General features: G+C 37.5%; 2 pseudogenes; both read left to right on the top strand.

Annotated features, from left to right (window-relative positions):
• The first annotated feature begins 6,946 nt into the window (after positions 1-6,946).
• Positions 6,947-8,078, top strand: LOC101444679 (eukaryotic peptide chain release factor subunit 1 pseudogene; annotated as a pseudogene).
• A 2,938-nt stretch (positions 8,079-11,016) lies between these two features.
• LOC101445128 (ADP-ribosylation factor-like protein 5A pseudogene) lies at positions 11,017-11,545 on the top strand (annotated as a pseudogene).
• Positions 11,546-23,907: the final 12,362 nt, after the last annotated feature.

Raw genomic sequence — 23,907 nt, forward strand, 5'->3', positions numbered from 1 at the left:
CCTTAGGATTTCACATAGAGATCTGTAAATAAATGTTAGATTGAAATTTGAAAAGTATTTTTTTTAAGCCCATACTGTGCACAATATTCTAATTAATGCCTCACAACTAATTCTGACTATATTCTTTCTAGGAACTTCTGTAACCTCATCCCAGTTTCTGCTTTACCCTTCTGTCCACAATGTTCTTTCATGCCCCACTCCCCAACTGCTTTATTCTGAATCAGCTTGTCATTTTACTCTGGACTCACCATGACTTCTCTCTGATACTGAATTTTCTTTTTTTTTTCCCCTGCCCATTTTGACCCCATCATCATCCATTTCAATGCTTTTAAATCCCTTACATCCTTGACCTTCCATCATATTTACTATTCATTCATTCATTCATTCATTCATTCATTCATTCATTCATTCATGTTGGTAAAAAGCCTGAATTCTCTACATCCTCTACTCCCAAATTGATGGAGAAAGTCAGGCTTACTGGGTGCTCTAAAAACTCATGTCATAAAACCTTAGATGGGCTGTCAGTAAACCCTGCTAGCGAACTACTATGTTTCATAGTCATCTTCCTCCTAAGTGTCATTCCAAAGGTTTTTTTCTCTCCTCAGATCTGGAAACCTACCCATGCCCTTTTTCTTTCATCTTCACAAAAATGAGTAATACCCTCTGAAATAAGTCAACTTCATTTGCCAAATCCCATATTCCCCAAGGTGTTTCCCACCTTACATTTTCTCTGTATTCGCACCTATCATCTTATTCTTAATTTCCTAATAGAAGGTCTGTTTTCCTTCTCAAGGCCAATGGCCTATCCTATGCTTACAATCCCATCCTTTTTGCAGGGCCTGTTCCAATAATTATTCTTTTTATGTCTTCAAAAAAGTACATTTTGAATTTGTTTACTTATTTCTGCCTGTTAACTAATTTGTCTCTTCCCTTTAAACTGCTACTTTCCTCTTTTCTTTTCAGTAGTGGTCTATGCTCATTAGTTCTAGTTTTTAATAACCTGCTAATTACATAAATACTTTCATTTTACTAGGAGAATTACTCACCTGAAAATATGATCTCCCAGTTGAAGTTATCTTATTTAAAACTAAATGCGCTTTTATATGTTTACATGATTATTGTCTATCTCCCCATACAAGAATATAAAACCCAGAGATTATCCATCTGGTTCCCCAGCATCCTCCTTCCATGCCTCTAGTCAACCCATCCTTCATTACGTTACCAGTATAATCTTGATCTAAAGGAAAATTCTGGTCACACAACTCTTGAATTCAAAAACTATCACTCACTTCTGTTGCTTGCAATCAAGATTTTTTAGAGTTCTACAGTCTGGCTCCAGTTGATCTTTATTGCCTTACCCCTTAATAATCTCCTACATATCTTTATACCTCAGTTACACATTTTCCAAATAACTTCCACAGTTTTTGTATTTGTATTTTCTTCATTCAATTATTCTGGAATTTCTTCTTCCCTTAGCTATCTAACTCATCTGTCAGTACCTACCTCAAATGGGACCTCTTCCAGTCAGATCTCTCAGATCTCCCCAAAGAAAAGTAATCTCTTCATCTTTTAAACTCTCATCACACTTTGCTCTCCTTCCACAGTATGCCTAATATTATGTATTTATTAAACATATTTGCATGCATTTTTCTATTGCCTACTAAATTCTATATTCTTTAAGAACAGGGAGATTGTCTTTATATCTTTTTACTTAGTACTTAGCATACTATCTTTTTGTTCTCCAGATTTAATGAGGTAAATTTACATTAAAATACACCCATTTTACTTGTACAGTTCGGTGAATTTTGGTAATTGTATACACTTACCATCCCACTTAGATAGGGAATATTTCTATTACTCTAAAAAGTCTCTTCACATTCCTTTGAAATCTCTCACCTTCTTCAATTTCCAGCTTCAGGCAATTCAGATCTGCTTTCTGGAATTATACTTTTGCCTCTTCCAGATGATTCTAGAAGCCTACATCTGGACCTACCTATCCAACTTCTTTCTTGGTCTCATTACAGATCTTTCCCTTCTTCCCTTTAAGGCTAATTCATTTAAGTGTCTGCTCAGGAATATTGCAGTATTGATTATGCTTTCTTTGCCTTATATAACCAACATCTTCCTCTCAACTAGATTTTTCTCATCAATTGTTGAAGCTCTCCATGGAAAAAAAAAACAAAAGTAATCCTCCCTCTACCACAAATCCCCTCCAGCTATTGTACTTTTTTCTCTGCCTACCTTCTTGAAAGACATTTCTTCTTGAAGGAAGGTAACACTAGTTGTTACTACTCCTTCACCTCCCTCTCAGTGATCAATTTTTCCCAATTTGGCTTCAAACCCTGTCATTTAATGAAAACTCTTTCTAAGATCAAAAATTACCTCCATGTTGCTAACTCCAGACATTTTCCAGCCAATCTCACTTCACCTTTCAATAGCCTTTGATAATGTATTCCAACCTTATAATCCCCTTGAGCTCCAGATCCACATAGTCAACTGCTTACTTGACAGATGATTCAAAGTCATCTCAAACTCAAGTTATATAGATCAATAGTCATTCCATTTAAGTCCAATCTAGCCTTTTTTTCCCAGTGGTCTCTGTCTCAGTAGCTCCAGAAACCCAGAAATTAATCTTGGCACTTTCTTTTCCCTCATTCTCAAGATTGATTTACTACCTTGGATGTTCATTTTCCTCCCAAGCCTTTTCAAATATGTCCACTTTTCTTATCTATTGCCTCTACTCTTGTTCAAGTTACCTTATCCCTCACATAGATTATTATAACAGCTTCCAAATGGACCCTCGCCTATCCTCAGTAGTTCTCTTTTCTCTACACTGTAGCCAGTGATTTTTTTTCACAAAGCAGAATCCTAACCAGTCACTTTTGCATAAAACAATTTCATAAGATAAAGACCCAAAAAAATAATGTGGCCAAACAGTTCCTGCCCAATCTGTCCTCACTTTTCTCGATGGTCTGCCTTGATCTCTTCCAACTCCCTCACCCGGGACCTTCACATCGGTAATTCTGGTCATTTCGTTACTAGTTCTGCAGGGAAGCCTTCTCGACTACCTCAATCACATTTCCTTATTAAATAGTCTTAGTACGTGTGCATTATTCTGTGTACTTATTTATGAACACATTCAACTGGCAGTTACTATGTGTTGGACATTATTATTAATACTTCAAATATTAACTCAATTCTCATAACAACACTGAAATTGACACTTTTTTTTTTGGAGGTATAGGGGATTGAATCCCAGACCTTGTACATGGGAAGCAGATGCTCAAAGCACTGAGCTACACCTGCTCCCCAGAAATAGACACCTCTAACACTTATTTAAGTTGTTATTTAACATCTTAAGCAACTTAACAAATTGAGGACAAAAAGGTTAAATACTTGCCTAGAGTCCCACAGCTCGTGTGATTCAGCCTGTGCATCCGACTCACTCTCGAGTCCATACTTGTAACTACTCATTCTCTTCCTTCTCTCTCTTAGGGATACTTAATACAGTCACAATCTACATTTATTTGTGAGATTGTCTGTGAATATCTATTTCTCTGCTACAAGAAAAACTATCTGATTTGCTCATTACTATGTCCCTGTGACAAGGCAAAATGCTTGGTACATAACACAATTATTAATGAAGTAGTGAAAACAAATGAAGGAATTAAATCTTGAGCTATTTATTGCAATTTGAACTTTCTCTCATATTTGTGCCGTATATCGCCAGATTAAATTAATTTAAAATATTTCTGAATGAGTATTGGCAGAGGTATTTGAAGTAGGTAGTAAATATTTCATGGCCATACAGCTTAGTAAACCGTGTGGAGCTTGTTGTGGAGCTTGTTGCTACATCGTGAGTCTTGGAAACATGGATGGATTCAGGCACACAGAAACTTTCAGCAAATGACTACTTAGTTACTTATGCAGCACAAAGGGTTCAAAAGAGCATCTGGAGAGGCCAGTCTCCTGGGAAAGCCAAACTGCGCAGGTCAGCGTCAGTGGATGGCAGCTCTGCACACCCCGCTTCCTGACAGAGAAGAGAAACAAATCTATGCTGTTTGAGTGTGAAATTGATCCCCCTTGCCTGCCACTGCAAGTTCTTCCTTATTTAGCATCTGGAACTGCTTGTTCCCTGGGTTTAAAGTCTAGTCAAGCTTTTTCATTAGACTTTCCCTCCTTTAATTAATTATAAATTCAAACTCCTTGTCAAGCTAAAGCCAAGGAAGAGTAAACAGAGCTACATTTTTCTGATGATAAAATAGCACATGCTTACTGTAAGAAATTTTAGAAATATAGATTATTAGGAAGAAAGGAACAATCAATCACTGCTAAATCTATCAAGAAAAGAAAGAACAGAATTAATATTTTGGTGCATAAATCCTTTTGACACTTGTATTCATATATAGCTATATAAGCAATATTCATATATACATATATGTACATATATATGTGTGCATGTATGTGTGTATCTTTTGAAAATTAGCATGCTGCTTTGAGTGTATGCTTAATTTAACATTATATCATGAGCATATTTCATTATTATTAAGTGTTTTTCAAAGACATGATATTTAATGGGTGTTTTTGCTGTCTGTGTTCTCTTCTATTCTCATCTTTCTGTGAACAGACTATAATTAATTTACCAATTTTCTCTTATTTTCGATGTTTTCTTTTAAATAATGATTCAGCATTTTTTTACTTGTAAATCACAATCTGTATCTCTGAAATTTTCTTCATTAGAGAATCCTCAAAGTAGAAATAGTGGATCAGAAAGTGAACTCAATTCTCTCAATTCATATTGTCTGACTGCTTTCCAGAAAGGTTGTAGGTAAATGCTCTTAACAGGAATACACAAAGGTGTCTATCTTATTATACCTTTGTCAATATTAAATATTGCTCCTTAACAAAATCTTCATTATCAAAAGCTGATAACCCTGTGTTACTAAGTGGTTGGGGAAATGGACGTTCTTATATTTTTGTTAATATTTGTAAAATATGATACAAATTCTATAGAGGAACTTTGGATATTCCTACTAAATTTTTGATTCTTTTTGATAGCAATTTAATTTCTGGAAATTATTTCTCCAGATATATCCAGGCCTTTCTCAAAGTCATGAGAACAAAGAATATTCACGACCACCTTGTAATAACAGAAGTTTGCAAGCAACCCAACCACACATCTAAAGGTGATTGGTTATCTAAACATGGTATAGCTATATCCTACATTACTGGATCAGTTGGAGTTCTTTTTTTTTTTTTAATTTTATTTTATTTATTCATTTTTAAAAAAATATTACATTAAAAAAATATGAGGTCCCCATTCACCCCCACCACTCCCCCCACAGTAACACTCTCCCCCATCATCATGACACATCCATTGCATCTGGTGAGTGCATCTCTGGGCATCGCTGCACCCCATGGCCTGTGGTCCGCACCACAGCCCACACTCTCCCACGTTCCATACAATGTCCGGCAATTGTCCCTGCAGCACCACTCAGGACAACTCCAAGTCCCGAAAATACCTCCACATCTCATAGTTAGAGTTCTTTATGTTGAAAATAAGAAAAATCTAAATCAAACTGGCTCACACTATAAGAAAATATATTGACAACTTGAAAGTCTAGAGGAGAGTGGATTCAGGGTGGCTTTAACCCTTTGCGTCACACCATCCCCAAAGACCGAGTTTCCCTTTGCTCTGCTCTGCCTTCCGCAGCATCAGCTTCCATTTGTCATTGCAAGATACTCTATGCTTCTTCATCTCCTTGAGAGACAGAACAACTCCCTGAATCATCAAATGACCTTGGTTTCATTTTGTTTGGACCGATGTGTCACTTCACACATCCTGAAACAATCCCCGTTGACCAGGGACAATACATACTGATCAGCTTTCACAAAGCCTATCCTGGAGCTGAGGTGGGATCAAGCTCATTCAAAAGTTAATGCAGAGTAGCTGAGAGAGGGAAAGGATACTGGGAGGTAACCACAATATCCTCTACAATTTCTATGCAGTAATTTAAAAATGACATCATTTTATATGCACTGATATCCAATGAACCCCAAGATAGAATGCTAAGTTAAAAATATCTAGGGCTGAACACATGCAGCTGCTTGGAGAGAGGGAGCAGGTGTCCTACCTCAGGGCCACCGCTACAGTCCAGGACTGGGCCCTTAGGGAGGAGGAGAGAAGACGGCCGGAAGACCCCAGTGCTGCCACAGAATGTGTCCTCCTGGTTCCCAGACCACTCGGAATTGCTACCCCCCATCACATGGCCTGATGAATATATATTTTTAGAGATTTATTTATTTTCTGCCCTTCCCTTCCTCCCCCCCCCTGCTGTTTTTGCTGTCCGTTGTTCTCTTCTATTCTCATCTGTCTCCTCTAGGATTCATAGGGATTTGATCCTAGAGACCTCTGATGGGGAGAGGTTCCCTGTCAGCTCCACCACCACAGTTCCTGGTTTTGTAGCACTTCACCTTGACTCTTCCCTTATCTCTCTTTGATGCATCATAATCTTGCTGTGTGACTCACTTGTGTAGGGCACTGGCTCACCATGAAGGCACTCAATTAGGCATTGCCTTGCCATGAGGGCATGCTTTCTCTTTTTTCTTTTTCACCAGGAGACCCCAGGGATCAATCTCAGGTCCTCCCATATGGCAGGTGGAAGCTCTGTCAGTTGAGCCACATCTGCTTTCCATGATGAATATTAATGGAACCAAGCATTGGCTAACTTCTGCTTTCTGGACCTCTGGGTCGTAGCTCTGAACCCAGGGCAAGAGGCTGCATGGATGGTCCGAGAAGGGGTCATTTCCCACTTGGAAGTAAAGGGTCACCCTCTTGGGGCTCAGGCCACTCGCCCCCTCCCCGCATTGTGGTAGGTCACTGCTACTTTTGTACCAGGCTCTCAAATCCAGCTCCTCACTCTTCGGTTTCCAGCAATGCACAAGCATGATTTCGTTGGTCATTCCTCCCAAAGAACAGATTTCATAATTGGCAAAAATGTTAGCAGATGGGTTTGGAACTGCATCTAACATTAATTAATGAGTAAACCAACTTTCAGTCCTGGAAGCCATTATATCTGTATGATAAAGACTGGGACTTTATAACAAAGTAAAGGAAAAGAAAGTAAACATTGACCTTGAGCCTTTTGAACACTTTAATATGTTTTTGTCTTTGTGTGACAAATTCCGGGCTCTTCCAGCAGTACTTTTGGATAATAGGAAGTTTGGCCTCATTGTAATAGATGGTTGTGGTGCACTTTTGGCACACTCCAAGGAAACACAAAGAAGTCCTGCACAAATTCACTGTGAATCTCCCAAAGATGTGCTGTAGAAGAGGTCAGCCTGCATTGTGTTTTGCCGGTTTAAGAAAGGAAAAATGACATTATATTTGGAATGTAGCTGAGACTGCTGTGCAGCTGTTTATTTCTGGGGATGAAGTGAAAGTAGCTGGTCTCCTTTCAGTTGGATGAGCTAACTTTAAAACTGAACTAAGTCAATCTGATGTGTTTGGTTGGAGATTGCAATCAAAAACTTTACAATTAGTTAATATCTCTTGTAGAGGTGATAATGAGTCTACCAAGCTATTGTGTTATCTACTGAAGTTCTCTTTAATGTGAAATGTATTCAAGAGAATAAATTAATAGGGATGGTACTTTGATGAAATGAGCAAGGACATGAACATGTACAGTTTTGGAGGTGAAAGTACACTAAAGCCTTTCGACATTGGGAGCTGCAGCAATTCTAATAGTTTATGAAAATCTGGATATGAGGAGATATGTTCTTCATTGCTAAGGCACAGAAGAGGAAAAACTTCCCCAACTCCAGAAAAAGAGAAGCGTATATCTCATTTCACAGACAGAGACAGGACAGGAACATGAGCTGATTGAGAATATGTTCCTGCTGGGATGGTTTGTGAACATAAAAAATTTGGAGCTACATTGAAAATTGTCACAGGTAAGTCACAAGAATTCCAGTTTGTGAAAGGATTTGGTGGAATTGGAGGTATCTCGCAGTACCCAGATTTTCGGGGAAGGGGATACCAAGGAGGAGATGATTTTTTTTACCTTGATGACTACTAGGTAGTTGATATGGGTCTAGCAAACTGTGCCTCAGCCTCCAGCATCCAATCCAAGGAGCATACCCATGGTAGAATCCAAAAAGCTCACTGCCTTACAATCAGAACATTTCTAGAACCTAATTCATCTCATTGGATAGTGAAAAGAAAAATTAAAAAATCCATACCCAACCCTATACTTTGGTTTGTCATGATGTCAGCACAGCAGCCTACCACTAAATTCCTAGATGCCACTTGGGACTAATGTAAGAAAGAATCCCAGTTTTTACTTTTACTCATTGGTGAAATTGGTTGCTCTTTATTTTATGGGGAAAAATGTGTTTTGTTAAGCCTTCATACATAGAAGCAAGAACACTTTAACTGCTGTAAACCTTCAACAATTAATAGGAGTGAAATCAAACTGGTTTGTTTCTTATTTTGATGGAAGAAAACTTAAAAATTGGTGCATTTCTCAGTGACCTATTTACATAGCAATCTCAGTTTAGACTGCATAAGAAGTGATATATGTGATAAAATGTTGGAATCATTTCTCTTTTGGTCTCTGTTTAATGTTGAAACAGTAGGGGCAATTTCAACTTTACTCCCTCATACCACCTTTCCCCTCTGGACAGTCAGTTTCAAGGATACAAATTGCACTTGCAAAGTCAACTGACCCTTGAAAATTTGGACCAGTGCGCCTTTTCCTTCCATCTCTTTTGCAGATGCATTTGTGCCCATAGGTTGGAAGCCCTCAGCATCAGTTGCTTTGACAGGGGTTCCCATAATCTTAGCCTACTAGAAACCAGCTTGGGATGGGTATGATGGGGCTTCTGTGCTTTTGCCAGGGTTGTAAGAAACAAAATATGCAAGTTAAAAGGAAGCAAAAAAATTAAAAACAATTTCATTTTATTTTACTTGGGTCTATCCTTGGTAAAAAGGGATGTAGTCATGTTTTCCTTGTGTTGGATAGCATGAGATTATGTGAATGTTTTGATCTTGAAAAATGAACTGCAAAGTTTTTCACAGAAACCACGGATGAGACATGTATGATTGAGCATGTAATTATAACCTCCTAACCTCTTGGTGGGTTTGGAGTCTCTGTTCCAGTAAGGGTCTTACAAGCATCTCTCATGAGAAATTATGGGAGGGGAGAGGGAAGGGCAGGGACGGGAAGGGATGGAACACAGCTTCTGGCACCAAGGACTTAACTATGTTGGATCCAAAAGTGGGCCCCAAAATCTGAAGCTTATGCTTCATGGTCAGGCTGTAAGTTAGACTTGAACTCAGCTGGTATGCATGGCCGTGGCATGCCTGCAATAGTGACAGTGAGTAAAGAGTACATGATGTGCCCAGTGGTAGCAATGGAAAAGTATACCAAATGGACTTTGAAGGACCAAAGGTTTAAAAAGCCAATTGGTATCATCCCCACACCGAGTAGGGTAGTAGGGTATACTTGGTTTTCAAATTGGATACTTTTAATGTTTTTGTGCCTGACTGCCGATCTTCACTGACTTTTGACTAAGTCACTAGTAGCTTCATTGGTCTGAACCAGCTCCTTGTCCCCAGGTTACAGGCCTACCTGTCATTCCAATAATCCTGTTTCACCTGAAAGAAGGGAGTAAGTCTTAAAATGTAAAGCTTCCAGTTTCCACACTGTATTCTGAGGTCCAAATGACTTCCTGTCAATGTGTAACCTCATGTCTCCATCACCAGTGAGAAGTCAATTCTTTGTTGTTAACTGATGCAGGAGGCTTCACTCGAACAGGCTTTTGCTTTGGGATCTGCTGTTTGTTTGCAGAAAACTCAAGAGCAGACAAACATACTCTCTTCACAGCGGTACCTTAGAGTTTTGCCATTGTAAATGGGTATAAGGTGATATGACGAGACCAGCGAAATTGGATGATAAGTTTACAATTTTGAATATGCTTGTTTCACATGATACATTTAGGGTATGCAGCTCCTTTTGTAGTTTTTATTTTTACTATTTAAGCTTGAAGGTGATGCCAAATTTTGTATTTCTTTAATCCATGTGTTCCCCTTGGTGATTTTTATTGCATTATATATTGATGTGTGTATCAATACATATTGATATGTACTACACTTACACACACACTTTGAAAATTAGCCTTTGCATTCTTCATGGCTTCTGCAGTGAAATATTGGTGTTGCATTCTCTATATTCTCTTTGCATTCTCTATAGCCTAAGCAGCAAAATCTTGGTGTTGTGATGTATAGAAATGGAGAAGAGTACCAAACCATATTTAAGAAAAAATATACATATCTAGGGCTGAACAGTGTCTTCAATAAGGTATTAATTATGGAAATGCACACACACTTCTCGTTGTATATACAACGAATCTTTCTGGAAAGATACACAAAGAACTATTAGCATGGGTTATTTCTGGGGAAGGAAATTTGGAATGGGGAGACTAGATGAGAAGAAGGATTACTTTTCACTGTGTAAGTTTTTATTAAGGTTTTCCTTTGTATTAACTAATTTATTTTTTAAAAATCTAGTCTTGTTCTTCTATTTCTATTCTACTTTCTATTTCTTTGACTATAACGAGATCTAATTTTTTCCAAGTATTAATGAGGTATTTGTATTTATTTTTCTATGAGTTGTCCACTAATGCCTTTGGCCTTTTTCTATTGGCATGTGTGGTAGTCAGCATTCAAGGTGGCCACCCACAGCCTCTCCTGCTACACATCACCTTATGTAGCCCCTTTTACATTAAATCAGGATTGGTTTATGTAACTAAAAAAATATGTTAGAAGTGTTAAAAGACTTTGCAGTTTCTGACCTTAGAGCTCTTGCTCTGGAGGCAGCCAACTATCATGCCATGAAGATGCAAAATCAGTCCTGAGGAGAAGCTCATGAAATGAGCATCTCTCTCCTCCCCCTCAGTCTGAGCTGGGGAAGACCAGGCAGCACAGGTGGCTGGGGTGGGGTCCACTACCCTACAATGGGAATTCTCTTTACTAGGATATGGGAGACTGTTCAATCACCAGGAGCACAAAGTTATCATTGTTGGGCTGGATAATGCAGGGAAAACTACCATCCCTTACCAATTTCCTATGAAAAAGGTCGTGTAGACATCTACAATAGGCAGTAATGGAGAAGAGCTAGTTGTTAATAATACACGTTTCCTAATGTAGGATATTGATGGCCCAGAATCATTTCATTCTTCCTAGAACACGATACTGTGTTTGTAATAGCAGTTGCATTACCCTGGGTTTGTAATAATTGTTGTGAACGGTATAGGCAGAGAAAGGATTTCTGTAACTAGAAAAGAACCGTATAAAATGTTAGCACATGAGGACCTAAGAAAAGCTGGATTTCTTACTCTTGCTAATAAAGAAAATGTTAAAGAATGTATGACCGTAGCAGAAGTCTCCCAGTTTTTGAAGCTAACTTCTAACTAGGATCACCAGTGGCATATCCAGGCATCCTGTGCTTTTACAGGCTAAGGATTGTGCCAAGGCCTTGAATGAAGATGCCATGCTTTAAGGTCGGGTGATCTCTACTGACCTCTTCTCATAGACCTTGTATAAGTGAAGAGCTGGACTTTGACTGAAAGTTGTAAAAATTATGGTTAAGCTGTATTTTTAATAAACAGATTTAAATTTTTTGTTTATGAAAAAAAGTTAAGATCACTTATTTGAAAACAAAGATGAAGTCTCATCTTCCAGTTTGCTTTCTCATTAATTCTTTCCAAAGTAAGGTCTTAAAGCTGTGACTGATGTTTTTCTCATAATGAATCCTCTCAGGACATTGTGCAGCCTGTGATAAGTATAAAGGGAGAGGAAGACATTGTTAACTTTAAGAACTTTATTATCAGTTGAAACCTTGCCGGTTGAATGTTGTTCTCTTCTTGTTCCATTAAGTCAAAATACAAATCATCACAGATATTCAGATATTCAATATTTTAAAGGATAATGTTACTTATAAAAAGTATTTTACATAACATTGTATATATATTTATATACCTCAAGGTCAAGTCAATGGCTTTTATTTATGTTCTAAAGAAAAGTAACACAAAAATTAATAATATATGTAGTTGTGACCACATGAGATGAGGACTGGCATTGGTGTTAAGTGCCATTTTATACTTTTCCCCTTAAATTTTCTGTATTATACTAACCAAGCCCTAAATCTTAAAAAAAAAAAAAAAGAAAGGAAGAGGAAAAAAGTTTGACATTGTGTACGTGCTTTTTTGTTGATCAAATCCACTGAAACATATACTGCAACTAAGTGGAATGTATGTCAAGTGCTTGGCTTAAATATTAATAACGGATAGAAATACACAGTAAACAATTACCAGATCATTCCCTGTATACAGCCCTGTGCCATCTATATTACTGAATAAATTATTGATCCACTAAAAATAAAAAGAGGGAATGAGGCTTCTCACCAACATCCTAAGCACCATGTGAGCAAACCAGCTTCAAAGCAAATCCTCTAGCCACCATCAAGCCCTCAGATGAATGCAGCATTTGACTGCAACATCACCAGAAACCATGAGCCAGAATTGCCCAAACAAGCCCTTCTTGAATTCCTGAGCCACATAAATTTTGGGAACTAGTAAATGATTATCATTTTAATCTGTAAAATACAAATTATTTAGAATGATAATTTGTTATGTAGCAATAGACAACTAAAATAGCATGTAAGCATTTTTTCCTATTGATTTGTAAGAGTTATGAATATACATTTTCAAAGTTCATAGTTTACCTTTCAATTTGTCTTAATACAGGTTTAAAAATTTTTATGCAATAAAATATGTGATTATTTTAATGGTTGATTTTGCGTCTAAGCACTTCACCATTTGAAAAATTCTGTTCACTTTCTTCTACGTTATATATTTGAAACCAAAATGTATTAGTCAAGGTTCTCCAGAGAAATAGAACTAACATATAAATATAAAGAGATTTATTATATATGGTCTCATGTGGCTGTGGGGACTGGCAGGCCCTAATTCCATAGGGCAGGTTGTAAGCTGGAGACTCTGATGAAGGTGAAATTGTATTCCTCAGGAGAGGCTGACTGGCTGAATAAGAGGCAGAAATTCTTCTTTCTGACTCTGAAATCCTCAGTTCTTGCTTTAAGACCTCCAACCCATTCGATGAGAAGACTCCTCTCATTGCTAAGGGCAAGTTGCTTTGTTGACTGTAGGTGTAATCAGCTATAGAAGCAATCAACTGGCTAATTATATAAATCCACCCCCACACAAAATGCCCTCTCAGTAGCAATCAGGCCAGGGCTTGCTTGACCAAATGACACATGAAATTAATCATCACAAAAAAAATAATTTATTTTTGCTCCATATCTTATATCTGTCTACTATGTCTCAGAGCAATGTGAAAAAATAATGTTGATTTTAGGTTTTTTTCATTTAATTCTTTCATTTTCATAGAAATCACTCTAGTATTTCACTATCCAGTATTATGTTGTTTGTCACCTGGTTTAGGTTAGACATTCTTCTATGCTGAAGAAGATTCTTCTATTCTTAGTGTTCTTTAAAAATCAGTAATGAATATTGAATATTATCTCATTTTTTCTGTCATCCCTTGAAATGATCATACATTTTCAATAGTCTCTCAATATAATATTTTATATTTTACCAATGTTAACAAAGTGAATGCAAAATCAACATTGTATTTTTGAGAGAAATAATTCTTAAATGGGAGGGTAAATAATTTAACATACTGTTAAATTATTTGCATAATTTTAAAGAAATGGATTCAAATTTATACAGCTACACAATCAAAAAATTAGCATTTTTATTAAGCATTTACAAAGTGTTCAGTTATTTTACCAATGCAGAAATTTTGTTCTCTGACTTCACATCTATTTGAGGTTTCCCCTCACTAGGTTTGCAATAATTGACAAGCTGTGACATGCATTGAGGAAAGACAAGTCCCCCTCCCCCATGGACTAAATGTCTGAAAGCACAGCACTTTGCCAAAGGTTGAACAAAGAAATCACAGGGAGATGGGAGTAAAGTGAGATAGAGACCTTCACCCCCTCCAGATCAAAGCACCACCTGCTCCTCCAGCATTCCAAGAAAACACAACTACCCTCTAGCCATACAAAGGAAAATTTTCACCTCTAGGGCTTCCTATTGGCCCCTGTACCTCACTCTAGCCCTCGACCCTCTCCCACCAACTATCGTTTCCCTGCCTAGGAATCTACTGTATAAATTCAAATCCTGCCTTTCCAGGGGCAAACTGAAGTCTGTTTTGAGGGGTCCTGAGATAAAAGTTTGACAATTTCAGTTCTATCTATGCATTGTCCTTTTATTATTGCAAACTCTTTACATAGTCACTATGGGTTGAATTGTTCCATGTCCTCATAAAAGATATGTAGGAGTTCTTACACCTGGTGCCTGTAAATGTGACCTGATTTGGAAATAGGATCTTTGCAGATGTAATCAAGTTAAGATGAAGTCATACTAAATTAGGATGTGCTCTCATCCAATATTACCGGTGTCCCTACAGACATGGAGAGAAGAGAGTGGTGTGAAGTCAGAGGCAGAGACTGGAGTTATACTGCCAATACCATGGAATGTAAAGGGCCATCAGAAGCTGAGAGAGGCTAGGAAGAATCCTTCCCTAAAGTCTTCAGAGTGAGCATGGCCCAGCTGACACCTTGGTTTTGGACTTCCAGCCTCCAAAATTTGAGAAAATAAATTTCTGAGTGTTTTTTCTTTCTGTTTTTTGGTCATCCAGTCTGTGGTACATGATTACAGCAGCCCAAGGAAATAACTACAATAGTGATTGTAGGGAAACGGACTTTGGCCCAGTGGTTAGGGCGTCCGTCTACCACATGGGAGGCCCGCGGTTCAAGCCCCGAGCCTCCTTGACCCGTGTGGAGCTGGCCCATGCGCAGTGCTGATGTGCGCAAGGAGTGCCGTGCCACACAGGGGTGTCCCCCACGTAGGGGAGCCCCACGCGCAAGGAGTGCACCCATAAGGAGAGCCGCCCAGCGGGAAGGAGGGAGCAGCCTGCCGAGGAATGGCGCCGCCCACACTTCCCGTGCCGCTGAGACGATCGGACAGAGAAACAAGACGCAGCAAAAAGACACAGAAAACAGACAACCGGGGGAGGGGAGGGGAATTAAATAAATAAAAAATAAATCTTAAAAAAAAAAAAATAGTGATTGTAGGAAATATTTCTTTATTAATGTTAACCTTCTCTCTTTATGTAGCTATATCTCCTATCTCTTTCCTAATAGTCTTATTTGTATTTTCTTTCCTTTCATAAATTAGATATGCCAGAAATATGTCCATAAATTAGTTTCATTTTTTGCCTTTAATTTAGCCATATCTCTAACACCATTCTGTATTGCTTAATTTTTGGTCATTTGTTTACTGTTTTCTAAAAATCTTAGGTTTAATGTATAGTTAACTACATTTTATTCTTATTGCTAAAAATGAAAATAAGAAGTTATATTTGAGGACAAAATATTTTACCTAAAATTTAAAACAAGTCAAGCTAACATTCATATGCTATTGCAATAAAAATATACCTTCTTTGACATATAAAAACTTAGAAATAACATCCACCTTGAATACCTGATGACATATTGCAATCAACTAAAAATTGATCAAAATTAAAAATTCAGCAGTAAAGAAGTGGTATAGAAAAAGTGATGTTAGGCATTGTAACAGAACTTTAGTCAATAAAATTGATATAAATATGTATATTTGCTGAGATCTTGACTTTCTGATGGTGTTTGTCTATTTCCTTCATACATTAAACATAATTTGCCTGGATAAAACAGGTTTAAGCCACTATTTCTCCTTAAAATTCTTTAAGTCATGTGTACTTGTTTCTTATTGCTGCTGTAACAAATCACCACAAATTTAGTGGCTGAAAACAACACAAATTTTATAATCTGGAGACTTCAAAAGCCCAAAATTGTTTCACCAGGCTAAAATCAAGATGTTGACAGGGATGGTACTTTCTGGAGGACCTTGAACAAAATCCATTTCCTTGCTTTTTCTAGCTTCTAGAGGTTACCTACATTACTTGGCTCTATGGTCCATTCCTCCATCCTCAAAACCAGCCCAGGACCATAATAACTTCTCTCTTCTTCTATTTTGTCCTTACAGGTCTTTCTGAATTTGATCCTTATAATTAACCTTGTGACTACATTGGACCCATTTGGATAATCCTGGATAATCTTGTCATCTCAAGATCCTTAACTTAATCACACCTGCAAAGGCCTTTTTACCTTCTAAATTAACAATCATGGGTATGGAGGATTAGAATGTAGACATCTTCGGGGGACCATTGTTCAACCTACCATATCTTGTTTCAATTTATTCTGGTACATAGTGTTGCAAAGGAATTATTTTTTACTTTTATTTTGTTAAATCTGTTATTTTTAATAATTTTGAAAATCTCCTTTTATCTTTATTAAAAAAAAAAAATTGGTCAGGATTAATTTACTTTAGAGTTTGAAGATACCCAAAGGACTTTGGAAGAGATGCCTGGGTAAACACAGGCATCATGGACAGCTCAGAAGATTTTAAGGCATCTGAGACATAAAAAGAGCAAGATACTTTCTCCACAATTTGTATGCAAATTTGCCTTTAGGTGCTGAAAAGACCCTCTGGGAACACTTTTCAGTGTGCCAGGACTGACTGATGAGCCCCAGAGCTCGTGCTTATTGGAGAAAGCTGAATTTGCTGTTCCACCACATTCTGTTTGACAGCTGACATCATGGGATGGCCATGAAATAATTTCATTCACTTGTAAAATAAGGTCACAGAACTGCTCTGTGCAGCTGTGAGAGACAGTGTTTCCAGCTATCCTGTGGAAAAGAAAGAGCCCTTCAAATTCTTACAGAATTCTGCTTTCAGACCTCTAAGTTCTAATTGTTTGCTCTTTGTAAGCTTGAGACCAGCAGTTTGTCAGTTTCTTTGACTGACATTAAAGACATTGTGTGCCCATCTGTATACCATCCTCCCCCTTGAACCTAGTAGAGAGGATAGTGGAGATAGCTTCTTTATTAGTTGAATTTCTGGAGAGGTTGCCTTCTATAACCATCTACACACTTCCAGGCCCTCTCCCTTTTGGGTTGCTGTTCATTGAAGCATATATCTTCCCCCTCAAAGAAGTGTTGTATAGGACATCATCAATGCAGTGATATAAGATATCTCCTAAAAAACCTCCCCAGAGATTCAGTGAATAAAAGGACAAACCCCACTCTGCAGGATGGTAGATACTGGAGAAGGACTCCACGGATGCTGAATCGAAAAAAAAAAGGAAAATGTCAGGTAGGAAACTGACATCCTAGACCTGTCTGTCCACTCCAACTGCCTTACTTGGTCCTGCACAACTTGGGAGTTGCCAAAAGCAGGGACCAAATCTCTCCCACCTCCCACTGTTAACAGCAGCAATAGAATCTCTTGTATATCCAAGTACAGAGATCCAAGTCCACAGAGATCTAAGGCAGAACACAAGCCACTGGGGAGTGCAGCATACACAAGGGCCCCAGGAGGAAAAGAGAGAGAGACCATGGTACAACTGCAGCTGGAAAGTGCTACTTTACTCAATCCAGGTTCTGGTGACTAGACCACCTAAACACAAAACATAATTTTCTGGAGTGTCCCACATTTCTAGATTGACTCTATCTGGTTCCCCAGGGTATAATACTCTAACAGGGAAGAAATCAGAGGCAGAAAAAAAAAAGAGGGAGTGGGGAGGGCTTGAACTTCTGTAATACAGGAAGTTGCTAGAACTAAAAAGAGTAAGGAAAATGGGGTACTGAGTGATGGAGAGAATTTAAACAAACCAGAGGAGCTGAGGAGAAAATTATTCACAAAAACAAACAGAACTGATCAAGATTCTTGGTGAAGGAATGGAGGAGAGGAAGTTTTCTCCTGGAGGTGAAACAATTATATAAAAAGTACAATCTTAAAATTGTACCTTCTATCCAGGGCAAGAATTAAACGACAAAGAGCTGAGAAAATCTGGTTAACTAAATAGGGCCTATTCTAAAGGTCTAGAACAGGGCAAGAATCAGATGACAAAGAACTGAGAAAACCTGGTCAGCTAAACAGGGCCTATTCAGAAAGTCTAGAATAATTTGAACAAAGTGTCAAAGAAGAGCCTAACACAAACCCAGTCAACAATAAAACCTTAGACAAGAGGAAGAAACTGACCTTCAGAGTTAACTCATCAAGATAATCAGATGCATAGACATCAGCAATAAATTATAAGGCATTCTAAGAAAAAGGAAGATATGGCTTAGTCAAGGGAACAAAGTAAAACTTCAGAGACCCATAATTTGGAAAAACTAATCAAAGAAGTTCAACTTTCACAAATCAAGAAGATGAAGGAAAATATGCACAAGGAGATTAATGATATTAAGAAGACAATGTGTGAGCACGAAGAAGTTGAAAGTATAAAAAGAAACAGCAGAAATTATGGGGATGAAAGGCACAATAGTAGAGATTACAAATACACTAGAGAATCCAACAGCAGATTTGAACAGGGAGAAGAAAGAATCGGTGACCTGGAAGACAGGGCAATTGAATCATACAATGAGAAGAATAGATAGAGGTAAGAATAGAAAAAAAAAAGAACAATGTCTCAGGGAGTTGAGTGACTACACAAAGCATACAAACGTATGTGTCATCGGTGTCTCTGAACGAGAAGAGAAAGAAAATGGGGCAGAAAGAATATATGAGGAAAATTTCCCAACTCTTATAAAAGACATAAATATACATGTCTAAGAAGTACAGTGTACTCAAAACAGAATAAATCCTAATACACCTACTCTGAGACACATATAATCAGTATGTCAAATGGTGAAGATAAAGAGTGAATTCTAAAATCAGTGAGAGGAAAGTGATTTGTCTCATAAAAAGAGATCCCTGGTAAAACTTAGTGCCAAATTCTCACCAGAAATAATGGAATTTCTGAAGGCAGTGGTATATTTAAGATACTGAAAGAGATTGAGATTCCTGGAGAAGGAATGGAGGAGAGGAAGTTTCCTCCTGGAGGTGAAACAATTATACAAAACATACAATCTCAAAATTCTTTATCAGGCAAACTGTCCTTCAAAAGTGATGGACAGATTGTACACTTTGGATGGATTATATGGTGTGCAAATAAAACTGTTTTTTTTTTTAATGAGGGAAAGTTTAAAATATTTACAGATAAACAGAAACAGTTTATTAACTAGAGACCTGCAAAAATTACTGAAGGGAGTTCTTCAGGTTGAAAATGAATGCTTGGGAAAAGATATTCCATGCAAATAGTTTCCAAATAAAGAATTGAGGTAGCAATACTAATGTCATACAAAATAGAAGCTGTAATAACAGAAAAAGAATGGCAGGATATCTTAATTAAAGGAGAAATCCACAAGAGGAAATAACAATCAGAAATATTTATGCACCTAAACAGAGTGCCCCAAAATACATGAGGTAAACACGGGCAAAACTGAAGGGGAGAAATAGATAATAATAGTTGGCAATTCAGTATACCACTCTCACCAATACATAGAATATCTAGACAGAAGATTAATAAGGGAACAGAGCTTAAATAAAACAATAAATGAACTAGATGTAACAGACATATACAAAACATTTCACCCCCAAACAACAGGATATACATTCTTCTCAAAGGCACAAGGATCATTTTCCATAACAGATCACATGTTGGGTCATAAAACAAGTCTCAGTAAATGTACAAAGGTTTAAATTATACAACACATCTTCTCTATTATGGGATGAAGCTGGAAATCAAAAACACATGGAGAACTGGAAAAATCCACAAATATATGGAAGTTAAATAACAAGATCTTAAACAATTAGTAGGCCAAAGAAGAAATTGCAATGAAAATCTATAAATATCTCAAGATGAATGAAAATGAGAATACAACATGTCAAAACTTATGGGATGCAGAAAAAAGAGAACTGCCATATGAGAGACAAATATCCAGTTTTGCCCACAGCTGACTGCAAGGACAGGATCCCTAAGAGACAAGCCCTATGCCAGGAGAGAGAGGACTACAGGATTGCTTAAGCATGAAGCCCCAGGAGTCTGGGTCCACAGAGCAACTCAAGAGGAGATGGTGAGCCCAGAGGGGAAGGCTGAACCTATCAGAGATGGGTAGCCTTTTTTTGTGTGATAAGAGGTATAGATGCAAGTTCATTTTTTTAAAAAAAATGAAAGTTGCAATGAGCAAGCGGAATCAGCTATCATGTGTGCAACCTGCTGAGCCAGCATTCCTGGCTTGCTTCAAGGAAAGGGTTGGCTACAGGGAAGGGCCCACAGTTGAGACCAAGAATCCAGCCTTAGCTCCAAGTGAAGATGGTGATCACAGAGACAAAGAAGATGAACAGCTCCAAGTGGTTGTTTTAAAAAAGGGAGACCTACCGTGAAAATTAAAGCAGAGATACAGGCTGCCAAAGCACATGAAGAACCAGCTCCAGTCAGTGAATAATCATGTTTTGAAAACTAGTCAAGTGTTCCTCAGGTGAAAAATATTCAGGTTTAAAGGCAAGCTCATAAAAGAAGACATAAAATAAGCAGGACTCAGTTAAAAAGAACTCATAAAAGCAAATAAACAATAGCCTCCTTTATTTTGATAATGAAGATGAAAACAAATAAGTGTATACATTTTGGACTTGGTCTCCTTGGAGCGTATATGGTGTATTTTTTTAATAACTTTTTTTTCCCCTGTCTTGAAGATAATACATGTTCATTACAAAAGATTTAGTAAATACAGAAAAAGATTTAATAAAAACTGTCCAACCATCAAGAAAAAAACCCACCATTTGTTGAAAAGGTTATTCTTTCTCTGCTGCATTGCTTTTACACCGGTTGTTCATAAATGTGAGAATGTATTTTTAGGCTATCTTATTCTGTTTCATTGATTTATTTGTCTGTATTTAACACATTGTTTGATTACCATAGGTTTATAATAATTTTTAAATCAGGTAAAGTTAGCTGTCTGACTTTGTTCTTCTATTTCAGAACAATTTTGGTTATTCTAGGTCCTTTGCTTTTCTATGTGACTTTCAGAACCAGATTGTCAATTTCCACACCAGTCCTTAATTGTTCTCTTCACTATGAGTGATGTATCCTGTTTGGATTACCTGATATTGTGAATTTTACCTCATGGGGTGTTGCTTATTTTTCTACTCCTACAAATGATCTTGAGCTTTGTTCTGAGATGTAGTTATTTGGAAACCATTTGATTCTGTCAGCTCTTGCTTTTATGATTTGTTAGGAAGACTCAGCGCAGACTAGGGGTCATTATTCCCCACCCCTCAGGCATGGTCCTAAATTCTCTACCCAGTGCTCTGTGATTCATGAGGTTTTCCATTCTGGCTGAGGAGAGAAGGCACTATTCCTGGTCTGGTGTGAGCACCAGTCTTTATATGCTCTAAAGCTTTTTTATTGTTCTTTTCATGCCCCACATAGTTTTTTCATGCCTGTGTGTACATAAGTACTCTGTTGAATACTTAAGAGGGACTTCTTATAGCTCTCCAGAGCTCTCTCTCTGTGCAGCCTTCTCCTCTTCAGTACTCTAGGAGCTATTCTCTCAGCTCTAACATCTCAACCCAGGGAATCTGCCATACTTCAGTTCCTACTCTCTGTGCTGTTTCCTGGAAATTTTCTCAAGGCAGTAAGCAGGGAAACTATGGGACTCACCTCATTTCTTTCAGTCTCTCAGGACTCACTGTCCTTTGTTGCCTATTGCCCTGTGAAAATGATAGCTGGAAAATGTGCTTATTAAAATTTCTTTACTTAAGCAGCTTTGAAATTCTAAAACTAATTGAACTGGTTTTCTATTCAAATTTTAGAAGTTTACTCTCTGTACTTAGTTCCCTGAAGTATGCTTCTCAGTTTTGCTTATAGGAATAAGATAACACCTCAAAGCAAAACCAGACAGAATGATGTAAATCTGTAACTTTTCCCAGAGACAACAAGTTTGGTATCCTTGAGCAGTTGTCTGAGAAAGAAGCCATTAAAGGCTTGCACCTGCTGTAATCAAGGACAACCTGAATATGTTTGAGACAACACAGGACTGAGAAATTGCATGTACCCTCCTCACAAGACCTCTGGCATTGTTTATTTTTTTACTTAAGTAGTTTCTCTTCTCCCGTTACTCTCTCCTTTGCCTTTAAAAACCCTAGTTCCCATTCTAACTTTGAACTGGTTTGGGGAAGATTCCCCCAGCTCCTTGATTGTGCACTCACAATAAATCACATTATCACTAAAAGACATGTTTGTTCTTTGTAGTGTGGGACTGGGCAGGCCTGTCTAATGAAAATAGCCATCCTTACGGTGACAACAATCATTATCTCATGTATTTTGTCTGTTGTGGTTTTTCTTATTGTTGTTGTTGTTCAGACAGAAGGGAAAATCCTAGTTACTACATCTTGGCTGGAAATGGAAGTTGAAATATTGAATTTTAATGGATTAATTACCTACCAGTATGATGAAATTATTTGTATTTCAAATCTTCTCATCTTACATCCATAAAATAGTTTGGGTGTGATATACTCATTAAATAATACGTAGTAAAAAAAAAAAGATAAGCAACCTAATTTCAAAATGGGACAAAAGACTTGCATAGACATTTATCCAAAGAGGATATACAAATGACTAAAAAGCACATGAAAAGATGCTGAACATCATTAGCTATTAGAGAAATGCAAATCAAAACCATAATGAGATATCATTTCACACCCATTTGAACTAGGATGTGGAGAAATAGGAACATTCAATCATTGCTGGTGGATATGTAAAATGATGTAGCTGCTGTGGGAGACAGTTTGGAAGTTCCTTAGGAAAGTAAGTATAGAATTACCATAGGACCCAACAACGCTACTACTAGGTCTATGTCCAGAAGAATTGAAAGCAGGAACTCAAACAGAAATTGCACAACAACGTTCATAGTGGAATTATTCAAATTGCCAAAAGATGGAAGCAACCTAAGTGTCCAAGAACAGATGAATGAATAGACAAAATATGGTTAATACATACAATGGACTATTATTCAGCTATAAAAGGAATGAAGTCCTGATGCATGCAACAATATGGATGAACTTTGAGGACATTATGCCAAGTGAAATAAGCCAGACACAAAAGGACAAATATTGTATAATCTCACTGATATGAACTAATTGTAATAAACACATTCATAAAGTTAGACTCTAGAATATAGGTTACCAGGGGATAGACTGGGGATATGGAATTGGAAGTTCTGTGCTTAATTTGTACAGAATTTCTATTGATTGTAAAAGTTTGGAAATGAATGGTGGTGATGGTAGCATGCTATTGTGTGTGTAATTAAGAGTATTGAATTATAAAAAAAGAATGTGGTTAAAAGGGGAAATTTTAGGTTTTATGTATTACTTACTTTATTGCTAATAAAAACAGTGGATGATTGTTAATAGTACTATTTTAAAATTTTTCCATCAATTGTAACAAAGGTAACTACTGTTAAAAATGAGTACAATAAAAAATGTTCAAATATTCGTTGGGTGTTTTCATAGTAGTTAGTTAAAAATAACAACTGAGGGAGTGCTGAGTTCCTAGCCAGGGAAGCTCTGTCACATTTGCCAATGGAATAACAACAATCCCCCAAGTGCAAAGGCAAGACCAGTGAAGGATGGTCCAGTGATGAACCCTTGATACTGATGACTATGTTAATGAGCCTGTGTGCCTGAAATTTGAACTAGGTTTAGAGCTGCAGGGTGCCAAAGAGTTACCTCCTGAGAGCCTCCATGTTGCTCAAATGTGGCCACTCTCTAACCCAAAGTCAGCATGTAAATGCATTGCCTTCCCCCGAATGTGGGACATGACTCCCAGGGATGAGCCTCCAT

This window comes from Dasypus novemcinctus, chromosome 15 (genome assembly GCF_030445035.2).
Source record: "Dasypus novemcinctus isolate mDasNov1 chromosome 15, mDasNov1.1.hap2, whole genome shotgun sequence".
Classification (NCBI taxonomy): domain Eukaryota; kingdom Metazoa; phylum Chordata; class Mammalia; order Cingulata; family Dasypodidae; genus Dasypus; species Dasypus novemcinctus.